Here is a 13712-nt window from a genome sequence, read left to right as displayed (position 1 = left end):
GAAGATCCGAGTATGAATAGGTCTTCAGCAACCAATGCTTGCCGTAAAAGGTGACTGTGCTTGTTGTAAGAGGCGACTAACCCAATTTGGGTGGTCAGACTCGCTGACGTGGTTGATGCATGTCATCGTATCCCAATTGCGTGGATCAAGGCTCATGATGTCAATCACTTGATTGTCTGGATCCGACTCCATTATTTACAGACCGCCGCCATTAGCTGGGATATTGCTAGAGATCGCCGTCATATAGCTGGAATATTGCTGAGTGTGGCATTAAACATAAAACAAAACAAACCATATATTTGTCAGGGGCTTAGGCGGCACAGTCGTCTAAGTCGCAACAATTAGCTGTACAGAGTTGAATTCCTTGGGTGTTCCAGAAACCTAAATTGCGGGTTTGAATCCCAGACTCGCCGTGATTGTATTTTTAGGTTGTCAGCTCCATATCAGTTTTCATGGGTTTCATGAAACTGGTAAATATCTAAGACTTTACTATCACATCAAACTGACATGCCTTAATTTGACTGAAATACTTGTCAGAGCTGGAAAACACTCACTCACTCACTCACTCACTCACTCACTCACTCACTCACTCACTCACTCACAACATGCTGAAGTAACAAGGTCCTACATGATTACAATCATGACAATGGCCGCATTACTATATTTGGACAATTATTTCATAACCTGAATAAATACTTCTAAAAAGAAATTCTATTTAAGTTGAAGGTAATCTTAGATAGGTTGAATTTCAAGGGTTAGATTTGAACATTCATTCCTCATACTCAAGCTAATCACCCAATCAGGTATCAGGTAACTATTCAAAATATCAAAATGTTATTTTTCCGTCTGGAGATATGTGAGCATGACCACGGAGTATGATTCCTTGGGAAACCAGTATCGAAGAACATAATATACGTGCAACTATGAGCAAGAAATAGAAACTCACATATATAAAATGTCAATAGTTACGAAAAAAAATAAGTGGAGCTGTAGACAGTTAATGTTTTTATTGACAAATCCTTCTGGAGAGCTATCAATTCATAATCTTTGACAATTACCAAACCATTTTCTGAAGATTTCGTCAACCATACAGAGTTGATTGTTAACTTGATCCATGTGTTTATCTCACTGAAAGGACTGGCATGTCATCCCAGATACAAACAGACCTAGTAGAGCGTGATGGGCCCCAAAGAAATGTTCCTTTTGTAGGAGTGCTGTCATGTGTTAAGTAAAGGAAAGGAAATACTTCTAGGACATTCCTGGTCCATGCTCAGACTGGGGGTTGTCTTGTAACCCCTACATTTTTCAAATTTTGTTTGTGGGTTGAAATCAGATCAGACATGGTACATGTATCAAAGGAGATTTCAATTTAGTTTTTTGTTTCTGTCTTCTGCGATTCCATGATCGCATTATAGTTTGCAGAAATACCAGCTTGGTGCAGAAATGTACTTATCTTCCAGAAATCACATTTAGTGCAGAACTCGTGCAGAATTTTGGTTTTGTCTGCCAGAGAATTCGTCAAATATTGTTTACACTAGGGATCTCCTGATTCACTTCAATAAGCTATTCTGGCCATGGATCAGTTTATCATAAAAATGACTGCCACAAGTCAGACAGGTGAAGAACTCCGAAATTCACGGAACTAAGCTTGAGAGTTTGCAGAATTGTGTGCAGAATGATCAAATTTTGGTCGCAGAATGTGCCAAAATTGACTGCATAATTTTGATATATTTTTTCCGGCAGCAGAATATAAGCGGACTATTCTGCTTTATTTCTGGCCTGGTAACATGGAAACCTTGGACATGAAGGTACCAATATGGTCGTTCCAGTTTGGAAGTTAATGAACATTCCATGGTCTTCTCAGCTAGGATGGGAGGAAAATGGTTCCAAATTCCTTTCATGAATGAGGTATGGAGAATGCTGTCATTCCAACTCCATTCCAAACTCAGAATGTTTAGGGTGTTTTTATACAAAATGGAACCAATTTCAGGTAAGTTCTTCAAAGCAAGGATGGTAGGAAGATGGTTCCCCATCTGTTAACAGCCCAAGAGTGGTGGAGCAGCCTCGTGGTTTAACATTTGTCAGTCAGTACGAACACTGGTTTGATTCCAATCATGGTCCTAAGTGTGAAGACTTTCTAGTGTATGCAACCATAATGCATCTTCCTGGCTGGAATTATGGAGTTATGTTTCGGCTGGACTAAGGAGTCCATGCATAATGCAAAGAAATCAACATCCAGTTCGTAAACTGCCATGTAGATTTCAGTCAATTTCAGGATTTTCAAAGCATGTGTACCGTCATCTTCATGTCAACAGATATTTTCCAAATATTTTCATGTTTTTAATCAAGGTGCTCACGTGATTTGATGCACTTCACGAAGTAAGATCTGTTTTGTCACAATATAGATCTTGTTTTAATATCGATCAGATCGTCTTCACTGGGCACCGTCATTTTGTTTTGAAGCAATTGCAAGTGATATGAGAGGTTGAATCTGATTGGTCACTGGTGGCACTACAATCAAGCCCAGAAATTCGAGCCTGGTTCAGCCAGTGGAAACTGGACTATTACAGTCACTTATTTCCCTTGCCTCGTTAAGATGCTATAATGTGTCTGGAATATTGCCAACAGAGCCATTAAACTCACTCCAAATCAGGTCTAAGGTGCTGCAAATTGAGTTTTGTTCCAGAAACCTTTGATGGGGAAGATTGATCCCAGATTGTTTCTTGGTTTGTCAGTCCCATACCTATGCCTCCTTCAAGCAGCGCCATGTGACTGATTTGCTGTTGAAGCAGCACTACACGAAGCTCTCTTTTAAAGGTCCAAAATATGTTTGAGAAGTCCCCCAGGTATCCAGATTGGTGCTTGTCTGAGCTTCATATGGTACATTAAGCTGTCTCGTACCAGGGCATTGTGTAGTAGCCTGAGACAGCCATTGTAGTTGATCAGTGAGGGGGAACTGGGGAACTGTTGGAAAATTGCCTGTGATGACTTGCACAATGACGTTGGAGAACCTGTTGAATGCAGTGATGAGTTCACATAGACTGAGGCTCAATATGGACTTGGGCCAGACATCAACGTTACTCAAGCATGACTGAAAAGAATGTTGAGGTTCTATTATATACTGTGGAAGGAAGTAAGTTTCTTTTGGACGTGTACAAGGTTGTCTGGATTTGATTGTTGGGTAAAGTAAGTTGGTTGTTTAGGATCTGTTTGGGTTTTTGAGAAGAATATTAAGAGTCTGCTTTTGTCAGAGATATCAGGTATGGGTTTGGCTATCTAACTGTAATGAATTGAGTGATGATCATTTTATTCATGTGGGGATTCAGGGTTAGAATTGGTGAGGAATTGGGTGGTCTGGCCGGTGATTTGGTTGATGCATGTCATACCTTGACAGTGAGGATTGTTGCTTACAATATCAGTCACTGGATTGTCGGGTCCTGACTGTTGTCATCCTCGTCATATTTATGTTGCTTGAATATTGCTGTGTAAAGTGTTAAACAAACACGCACGCACACACACACACACACACACACACACACACACACACCATAATCTAATGGGATCGGGTGGTCAAGGTCACTGACTTGGTTGATGCATGAGCATCAATCCCAACTCAAAAGAAGTAGAGAACCACTTGACTGTTTCATGTTGCTGAAGTTAACGGCATGGCAGAAACTACAGTTTTCTGAGGGAAAAAGATTGCAAACTAAGAAAGTGTTTAAATGTCCCAAGTGAAACCACATGCCCGTAATCAGCATCCAAAACAAACTTATTTGCTTGTAACACATGGATAACAATTGCAACACATTAATACACAACATCTCAAATATACATTATTCACAGCCCAACTAACTGTGTAACAGCATTGTGATAATCATCAACTGGATTTTGGTTGGCAAATGTTGTCTCTTCTCCCTCTCATGGGCATGTTCTAGGTTTCGAAACTTCTTCTTTGGTAGCGTCAAACTAACAGATATTTTGTGCTTCGTGACAATGAGTGAGTGAGTGAGTGTGTATTGTTTTACGCCGCTTTTAGCAATATTCCAGCAATAACACAGCGGGGGACACAAGAAATGGGCTTCACACATTGTACCCATGTCGGGAATCGAACCCGGGTCTTCGGCGTGACGAGCGAACGCTTTAACCACAAGGCTACCGACCGCCCTTTGTGGCAAAGTCCTTGCTGCTAATGGTGGTCAGGCATCCTCTTTGGAAACATTGCAATGAATGGAAGTTTGAAATCTGGTCTTAACCATGAACTTGTAGTCGGAAAACAAGTGCCGACCCTCTTGGAATTAAGAGAAAAAAATCAACCTTCACATTTGTCACATTGGAAACCCTGTTTTTCTGTAATTTCATTGATAGCCCAAATCTTATATTAATGATTGATATTTTCGCTCACTCATACATACAACGGAATCTATTCTTCGGGGATGATTTCACCTGTCGTTTTTTACCATCTTTTTTACACATTTTCTGCTTTTCAAATTGAATTTTGGTCAAGCATTTGTGATAGAGTATGCAGTAAAGTATTAGTTAGTTAGTGAGTATGGTTTTACGCCGCTTTTAGCAATATTCCAGCAATATCACGGCGGGGGACACCAGAAATGGGCTTCACACATTGTACCCATGTCGGGAATCGAACCCGGGTCTTCGGCGTGACGAGCGAACGCTTTAACCACTAGGCTACCCGACCGCCCCCAGTAAAGTATTAAAAGCTGCAAAGTTGCTATGTTGACTTCACTTGCCCTTTAACTTCTTTTGAGTAGTATATTTCTCTTTTTAATTGCCCATGCTTTGGAGCATCATCATGATCATGATATTTATCTCCCCAAGTCGAACCACCACATGATGCAATCTATTGTCCCGTGATAATACGGTTTACTTATCTTGATATCAGATACTCCTCTACTGGTGACAGAGATCATTATTGTGGCTTTATGTACCGTTTTGGGTATCACTTGTTTGTGCTTGTCGTAAGAGGCGACTAACGGGATCAGGTGGTCAGGCTCGCTGACATGGTTGATCCCAATTGCGTGGATCGATGTTCATAATGTCTATTACTGGATTGTCTGGTCCAGACTTGATCATTTATCAAACCGCCAACATATAGCTGGAATATTGCTGAGTGCAGCGTTAAACAACAAACAAAACAAAACTTGTTTGTGCTCTTTTCGAGGAGACAATTCTCATTACTATTGTGTTGGAATTTACTAAGAGCATTTCAGATCTGTTTTCAAACATTTTGTGCACTTTTTGCTGTCAATATGTGCAAATTCATCTTAAGGAAGACATAAATGGTCATATATATTCATGTTTTGGGGGTATTTTTTTGTATACATGTGTACTATATAATCATGATAATATTCTAGCTATATGACGCTGGTCTGTAAATAATTGAGTCTGGACCAGATAAGCCAGTGATTGACATCAGCATCGTTCTACGCAATTGGTATACAATGACATGGGGGCCGTCAGGTAGTCTTGTGGTTAAAGCGGTCGCTCATCCCACCAAAGACCTGGATTCGATTCCCGACATGGGTAGAATGTGTGAAGCCCATTACTGGTGTCCCCCGCCGCGTGATATTGCTGGAATATTGCTAGAATATTGCTAAAGCGGCATAAAACCAGACACTCACTCACTCACTCACTCACTCTCTCACTCTCTCTCTCACTCACTCACTCACTCACTCACTCACTCTACAGTGACATGCATCAACCAAGCCTCTGAGTCTGACCACCAGATCATCTTTACCTTTTATGGCAAGCATGGGTTGTTCAAGAAGTATCCTAAGCATGCTAAGTCAGATCTTCACTGGTGTATATTCATGGTAATTGTATTTATTTCATTTTGAAAACAAAAGACACCAGAACCAAGGAATAAGTATGTCACTCACAGATTACCGATATAGGATGAGATGGTAATGTGGCTGTTAACATTCTAGCACCTCACAGGCAGCTGGGGTTGAATACTCCCCAGGGAGATGAGAATGGAAAACGAGTGCACACTGATCCATTAACCAAGGTAATAATAGTGTAGCACAAGGAGCATCCGCTTGGTGAATGTAGACTGTAAAGTACTAGATTCTACCAAAATCACAAGGCCGTAGGCCCAATGACCAAGGACAGATAACTGAAAAACAAGTAATTATTTTTATTATTATATAGATATTTTTTCAATATTTTCATCGTGGTTTGGTTGGTCTTAAAAAACCAGGATTGTCATTAAACATAATTTTTTAAACTTGAACCACAATCATAGCTTTCTGGCATGCCCAAGGGACATAACTCTGCACAGCCAATTGCAGCTCCTGAGATGACTTGGCGACCCGTGACCCCCTTATTTCCCGAAATAGTATACAGCTGGAATATTGCCAACCGTAACATTAACCTGCAAACAAAACAAACTGTTGTCATTGTCACTGCAGGCTATCAGGATCTATTTGTACTGTAAAATGTCATGCATTAACAATCTCCTGTTAGGATCACTGTCCGTGAGTGTCACCTCAGAACTAATCATGTTTATGAAAAGGCCAAGGTACGATAAGGGTCTTTTTCTGCCTGCAAGGTATGGATAAAGCAAGAACGAATGAAAACCTATATGGATGTTATCAATTATGTTTATGTGAATCAGAATAAAAGTTTGTTTCAACAACACTAAATGCATAGGTAATCTAAAATGAGTGAAAAAGGAAGATATTCGATTTTTTCATGAAGTGTATTTTTCTTCTAATATTGAAATGTGAGCACATCTTTGTCCCCAGCTGATTGTTTTAACAGTTCAAGATGTGCTTTTGGTGTTGTGGGTATTTTACCCATGCATTTTAAAATCATTGGGTATCAGTAATTCTATCTGGGTATTCAAATTTCTGTTACCCACTAGTTTTTAGACATGTGGGTATTTAAGTTAAATATTTAAAAACACTATTCATCTAGTCCCTGCAAACTGGTGTCGTGTGGGTTCGAGAGCTTTATAGGACTCAAAAATACCATGATACTTCCACAAGAAAAGGTGATGGCAAATGATCATGACGTAACTGTCATCGTGGAGTTTGGTGAGGTTGGCGGAATACCCGTTTATAATTTCAAAATAAGTTGCTGATTTGCTAATCGAATATGCAGGGTTACTTCACAATATTTTGATGATACGCACACGTTTTATTTTTGTAGCATATCTGTAATGTTCGTTGCATATTTGATACGCTTGGATTTTATTTTACTGCGTATTTCTACATTTCTGATGCGTATTTCACGCAGATACCCAGCTTATCTGGAGCTCTGTTTAACAGTTCAAGATGTGCTAAAACATTTATCTTTTGGTCAAAAATCTCATGAAATTGGCATTTTTCACTCAGTTTAGTCATACAAATTTACAATAAACTACAATTATGACGATCTCAAAGGGACCACTAATTTTAGTTCATTATAAGCATATGTACAGCTTATACAAGTATATAACAAAGGGCCAGGACCAAACAATACATTAGTTATATCTGGCAGTTCTTTAAAAGCTTCGTTATGAATGTAGTTTACTGTATTTGGTAACTTCAGAAGTAAAAACGGAAAAGACTAGTTGTCAGCCTTTTGAATATGTCTGATAACTTTCATACCAATATTTTATTTCCACAACTGTTAAATTCAACTTGTTAAGTGGGCCAAATAGGGTCCTTAGCCTATCTCTTACTTTCTTTTTAGGACTTTTCCCTTCAGGCTTGATTGATCAAAATAGGAATAATGAACGTGATGGGCTAGTTTGATCGATCGTGGTGTCTAATCCTGGCTGGTCATTAAATTTGACCTGACCCATATAGTACATGTTGTCCACGATAGCTTACAAGTGTCTCGATGTCGTGATACAGTTTCTGACAGTATCAGGATCATACGACATTTATCAGGTCAATTAAGTCGATATGCAATCAGGTCAAGGTGACCCCATGAAGAAGTAGGGGTTGTCGAATCTTCAATGTTAAGGACACTATTGGATGAGGTGCGTCCGTTCCTAAGATGCCCCTGGAAACTATGATCTTTGGTTCAAATCCCAAATTCAACCTGTGGGTCTAGGTTTGTCAGCGTTGTTCCCTTTCTCATTGGTTTCACATCTAAGTCCAACATCACTTCGTCGTTACTCCGTCAAGGTGGCATGCTGTGAAATAACTTGAATACTGTTGAAAGTGGCGTTATAACAAACTCACTCACTCAGGAGAAGAAAAGGATTCGTGGTCAGACTTGATGACTTTTTATTGCTTGTCACCATAACTCAGCAGCTTGGAGTGATTTTAAATGTTTCAGTCACTAGTTTGTCTGATCCAAATATATTTATTTACAAGCTGCCATGATATTGGCGGAATTATGCTGACCTCAGCATCAAACAATACTCGCTCTTCCATTCTAATATGATTTTTGGGCCCGCTTCAAAGTAAATCAGTTCGGTTGAAAATATATGAAAAAGTTTCTGTATCTGAAATTGACATAAGACTACAAATGGATTTTACTAACATTAACCAATTGAAATATGGTGTGATGATTTAATCAGTGTACATGCAACTGGAATTGTTACTCTCTGTAAACACATATTACTCCAAAAAAAGTTAAACATGTTAAAGAACACCTGATTTTGTTCATACGACTATAGTTTTGCAACACACAGCCTCCAATTGTGGGTGTTCTATAACTTGTTTCAGAGTTTATCATTTTGATAGAAACAATTAAGCAACAGTATTTCTTTTGAAAAGGAGCCCTGGTGATAAGGGAGAACCTGTGGAAAATCTAGACTTGCTTCATTAAGGTTATAGCATTACAGTCAGGGCTGGGCAGAAGGGAAAAAATATGGTTCAGGGTCTGTGAAAGAGTCCACGAAAGCAGCATTCGATACATCATGAAAGACTTCTAACCCGAAAGAAATGACAATCCTAGTTGTATTGTTTTGATTTGTCTCAAAGACTACCAGGGACGGTCGGGTAGCCTAGTGGTTAAACTGTTCGCTCTTCACCCCGAAGACCCGGGTTCGATTCCCGACATGGGTACAATGTGTGAAGCCCATTTCTGGTGGGACCCGCCGTGATATTGCTGGAATATTGCTAAAAGCGGCGTAAAATCAAACTCACTCACTCACAGACTACCAGTATATGTGAACTAAAGAAATTATTTTTCTTTTGCAGAATGAATCATCTTATATGTACAGAGAGTGACCATGCATGTCCTGAAGCTTCCCTGCTACAGCAGCCATTTGATGTATTAAGGTGAGAACGATGACCCCATTTGGAAGCAGTCAATAATCTGACCATTGTTTATGGATGATAGCTCACAGAATGAATGGATTTCAATACAGACAAGACAACCTGCTTCAGGCTGTATAGACATTAAGAATAAAGACTGGTTTGTTTCCAGCCAATCAAATCTTTCAATCAAATCTTCAAAACATACTACTACTACTATATAGGACTGGGACGAGTCCAACGTTACTATCCCGGTTCCCAACCCCCATTTACCCAACCCTACCCAGGTACACACAGTAGGTCTAAAGACTTGGATACCAAACATCCGATTAGGAATTATTATACTGGTTTGTTTCCAGCCAATCAAATCTTTCAATCAAATCTTCAAAACATACTACTACTACTATATAGGACTGGGACGAGTCCAACGTTACTATCCCGGTTCCCAACCCCCATTTACCCAACCCTACCCAGGTACACACAGTAGGTCTAAAGACTTGGATACCAAACATCCGATTAGGAATTATTATACTGGAGCCCAGGAAAAAACTGTTTAGATAAACGTATAAAATGATCCGATCATGCATACACTGAAGTTGACTGAAGCTTTATCAGTATTCAAACTTAAAGGTCAGAAAGAATGCGTGCGTAGTCAGAAAGCAATGCAAACATTAGTGACTTGCAGTATAACCATGGAGTTTTATTGTCATTAAACAATATATCACGTGACTAACCACGGGTCGTACCAGGATCCTTCTGACCCAAGTACCTGAGTTTCCCACCCAGCCCTACTATTTTGACAACATCCTGTTTGTTTTCAAACATTAAATTTGAAAGTTTAAATGTTTAAAGTTTAGTAAGTCTGTAAAGATTTACTCTTATGCTAAATGAGACTGACTATGTGGTTCTCTGAGGACGGGGATTTGTATTTACAATTGTTCCAGGAAATGACTGAAAAATGTAATTTGGCTTCAGGTCTTATAAAAAGACTGTAAAAGGTCTAGCTGGACTTTTGCTTTTCCTGAAGAATATTGTTTCCTCCCCTCCCCCCCCCCGTTCTAATAATTGTATGTATTGAAACAGTAACAAGAATAATCTTGAGCCTTAGAAACTTGTTTCATCTAAACCTTATTTCACTTGTCCTCCAAGTTTGTAGCTAGTTGAGAATCTGCAATGTGAGAATATAGAAACAGGCTCTGTCCGTCCGTCACGTTTCGTTTCCGGAGCATAACTCATAAACCGTTCAATATTTTTTCATCAAATTTGCAGGTCTGTCAGGTACATGCTGAACTGGTGCCTTTTGCTATTTAGAAATTTTAGACATTTTTATTTTTTACGTTTCCATGGCAACAAGATGGACTTAGGTTCTGTGAGGGTAGGGTTCGTTTCCGGAGCATAACTCATAAACCTTTCAATATTTTTTCATCAAATTTTGCAGGTCTGTCAGGTACATGCTGAACTGGTGCCTTTTGCTATTTAGAAATTTTAGACATTTTTATTTTTTACGTTTCCATGGCAACAAGATGGACTTAGGTTCTGTGAGGGTAGGGTTCGTTTCCGGAGCATGACTCATAAACCGTTCAATATTTGTTCATCAAACTTTGCAGGTCTGTCAGGTACATGCTGAACTGGTGCCTTTTGCTATTTAGAAATTTTAGACATTTTATTTTTTACGTTTCCATGGCAACAAGATGGACTTAGGTTCTGTGAGGGTAGGGTTCCTTTCCGGAACATAACTCATAAACCTTTCAATATTTTTTCATCAAACTTTGCAGGTCTGTCAGGTACATGCTGAACTGGTGCCTTTTGCTATTTAGAAATTTTAGAAATTTAAATTTTTTTTACGTTTCCATGGCAACAAGATGGACTTAGGTTCCAAACTCTTCTTTTTTTACAATTTCCACGACAAGTTCCACCTCGGTTAAAAAAGGTTAGGGTTTGTTTAGTTTTAATTATGTCATAAGTTCTGCAACAGGGGCAGGGGATATAGCCACGTTAGTGACAAACTCTTGTTTGTTTGTTTGTGTGTTGTTTAACGCCACACTCAGCAATATACCAGCTGTATGACGGCGGTCTGTAAATAATCAAGCCTGGACCAGACAATCCAGTGATTGACAACATGAGCATCGACCCACACAATTGGGATTGATGACATGCATCAACCAAGTCGGCGAGCCTGACCACCCGATCCCGTTTGTTGCCTCTTACGACAAGCATAGTCACTTTTTATTGCAAGCATGGTTTGCTGAGGACCTATTCTACCCCGGATCTTCACGGGTCCAGTTTTATTCAGTTTCAATTTGTAGTAAAACTGAAGCATTGAGAACTGGTTCAGAATATTGACCTTCAAATCCTACTAGTTAATGAGGGCTACAAAAATTGGATATTTACTTGTCCAAATCTCGAGCTAACAGACCAGTGTGAATGTTAAAGGCTGGTTAATAACCCCCCCAAAACAGGCCTTCCCAAAGACAACAACTTTCATGTATTCTGCAACATGAGACAGGAAACATTATATGTTCTAAGGAAATACATGGAACAATGATGGATGACATTTATCTACAATACATTGTATCAGTCATCTGATGCGATCATGATGACAGTGATGGTTTATGTTTCAAACTAATATTTATGCTCATAACCCAGTCGAATTGTTAACTTGCCTGGAAAGAAGTAATGTGTCTTTTATTTACTTGAATCTATGTCCCAATGACCTTTTGTCATTTGCATTGTCTATCATTAGAATCTAATTTTTTGTTTATTATATTTTATTTTTTATTTATTTATTTCCCATGACCTCATAAAGGTTTTATGAGGTGGAAGGAAACTAAAAAAGCATGAAATAAGATAAAATTAATGTTTCCTTCCACTGTTGAAATTTGATCATGAAAATGGATTGCTTGACATAACACGTACATTTAAAGTTAACATGGTTAAAACAGTAGGGAGTCCCTTGATTCAAATACTGCAAACCTTTAACATGATGAAGAATACAAACACATGCAAAGGCAAGTCAAATATTCACCAGAACAAACCCCAAAATGACATTTCTAATTTTTCAAATAAAAGTTGTACATTTGAACATTATTTAGGGACTCATCATATTCATTATAGAGGGTGTGTCATGGAAAACATCATCTTCCTTAGGCAAGAGAGTTAACTGACTTTAAAAGTCCAGTTTCCACCCTTGCCGAACTAGGCTTGAATTCCTTGGCTCGATTAAGTGTTAACCGCCTCTGTGGTCTAGTGGTAGAGCATCCGCCTGGAGAGCGGAAGGTCCGGGGTTCGATCCCCGACCGCGTCATACCAAAAGACGTTAAAAGATGGTACTTGTTGTTACCCTGTCTGGCGCTCGGCATTAAGGGGCTAAAACAAGGACTGGTTGGCTCGGAGGCAGTATACTGTGTCTGAGTGGGGTATTCATGTTAAACTGCGACATGGTATCTCAGTGAGCTAGCACTATAAATCGGCATCAGTCCAGACTAGTACAAGCAGCCACACAAACACACACACATACATGCACGTGGCTATATAAGTGCAATAATCTTGGACGCGACGTTAAACCCCATTTCACCTCATCTCACCTCACCTATTAAGTGTTATGTCCTTTCTATGCCTCTCCTATGGACCAATCAGATTCCACCACTTGCATTTGCTTCAAACAAAATGGCGGCGCCTAGCCAAGATGATCTGATCGATAGTCAAGATCTATCTTGTGATAAAACAAGTCTTACATTGTAAAGTGCATCAAATCACTTGAGCATCTTCATTAAAAACATGAAAAGATTTAGAAAATATCCATGGACAACAAGCTAGCGGTGCACATGCTTTGCAAATCCTACTATCAACCGAAATCTGCATGACAGTTAACGAACCGGATTTCGATTTTGTTTCGCGATTTTGATGTCTATGCATAGACTCATTAGTCCAGCCAAAGTGGAACTCCATAATACCAGCCTAGTTCGGCAAGGGTGGAAACTGGACCTTTAAGTCAGTTAACTCTCTTGCCTTAGGAAGATGGGAAAACATATATTTGGGAGAAAAATAAAATGGGGGAGCAGCCAACCATGATATAGTGGTAAGAAGTGACCAATCCCTAACACAGACGAGAAGACTTTTGTCCTTAAGGCATGTGACCCGTGAAGATCCGGGGTAGAATAGGTCTTCAGCAACCCTTGCTTGCCGTAAAAGGCAACTATGCTTGTAGTAAGAGGTGACTAACAGGATTGGGTGGTCAGGCTCGCTGACTTGGTTGATGCATGTCGTCGATCCCAATTGCATGGAACGATGCTGATGATATCAATCACTGGATTGTCTGGCCCAGACTCGATTACTTACAGACTGCTGTCATATAGCTGTAATATTGCTGAGTGCAGCATAAAACAACCATTCAGGCATGTGACTTTCTGTTTCAAAATTTGGCGTTTGTTTTTCAAAACAAGAAGGGTAAATAAGTTGTTTTTAGGGTGGCTAAAGATGACTTGCCTTGTGGTAGGA

The 13712-nt window shown here is 39.4% G+C and overlaps 1 protein-coding gene across 1 annotated transcript in view; it reads left to right on the top strand.

Annotated features, from left to right (window-relative positions):
- Window positions 1-13712, top strand: part of LOC124152124 — a 38219-nt gene that overhangs the window by 15268 nt on the left and 9239 nt on the right. Inside the window, exon 2 of the mRNA XM_046524898.2 lies at window positions 9159-9239. The gene's annotated coding sequence lies outside the window, so the exon portion shown is untranslated. The remainder of the gene's footprint in view (window positions 1-9158; window positions 9240-13712) is intronic.

The sequence above is a fragment of the Haliotis rufescens genome, unplaced genomic scaffold (genome assembly GCF_023055435.1).
Source record: "Haliotis rufescens isolate VD_foot unplaced genomic scaffold, xgHalRufe1.0.p SCAF_4, whole genome shotgun sequence".
NCBI lineage: Eukaryota > Metazoa > Mollusca > Gastropoda > Lepetellida > Haliotidae > Haliotis > Haliotis rufescens.
Note: the sequence above shows the minus strand (reverse complement) of the source record. Positions and strands in the feature narration are given on the sequence as shown.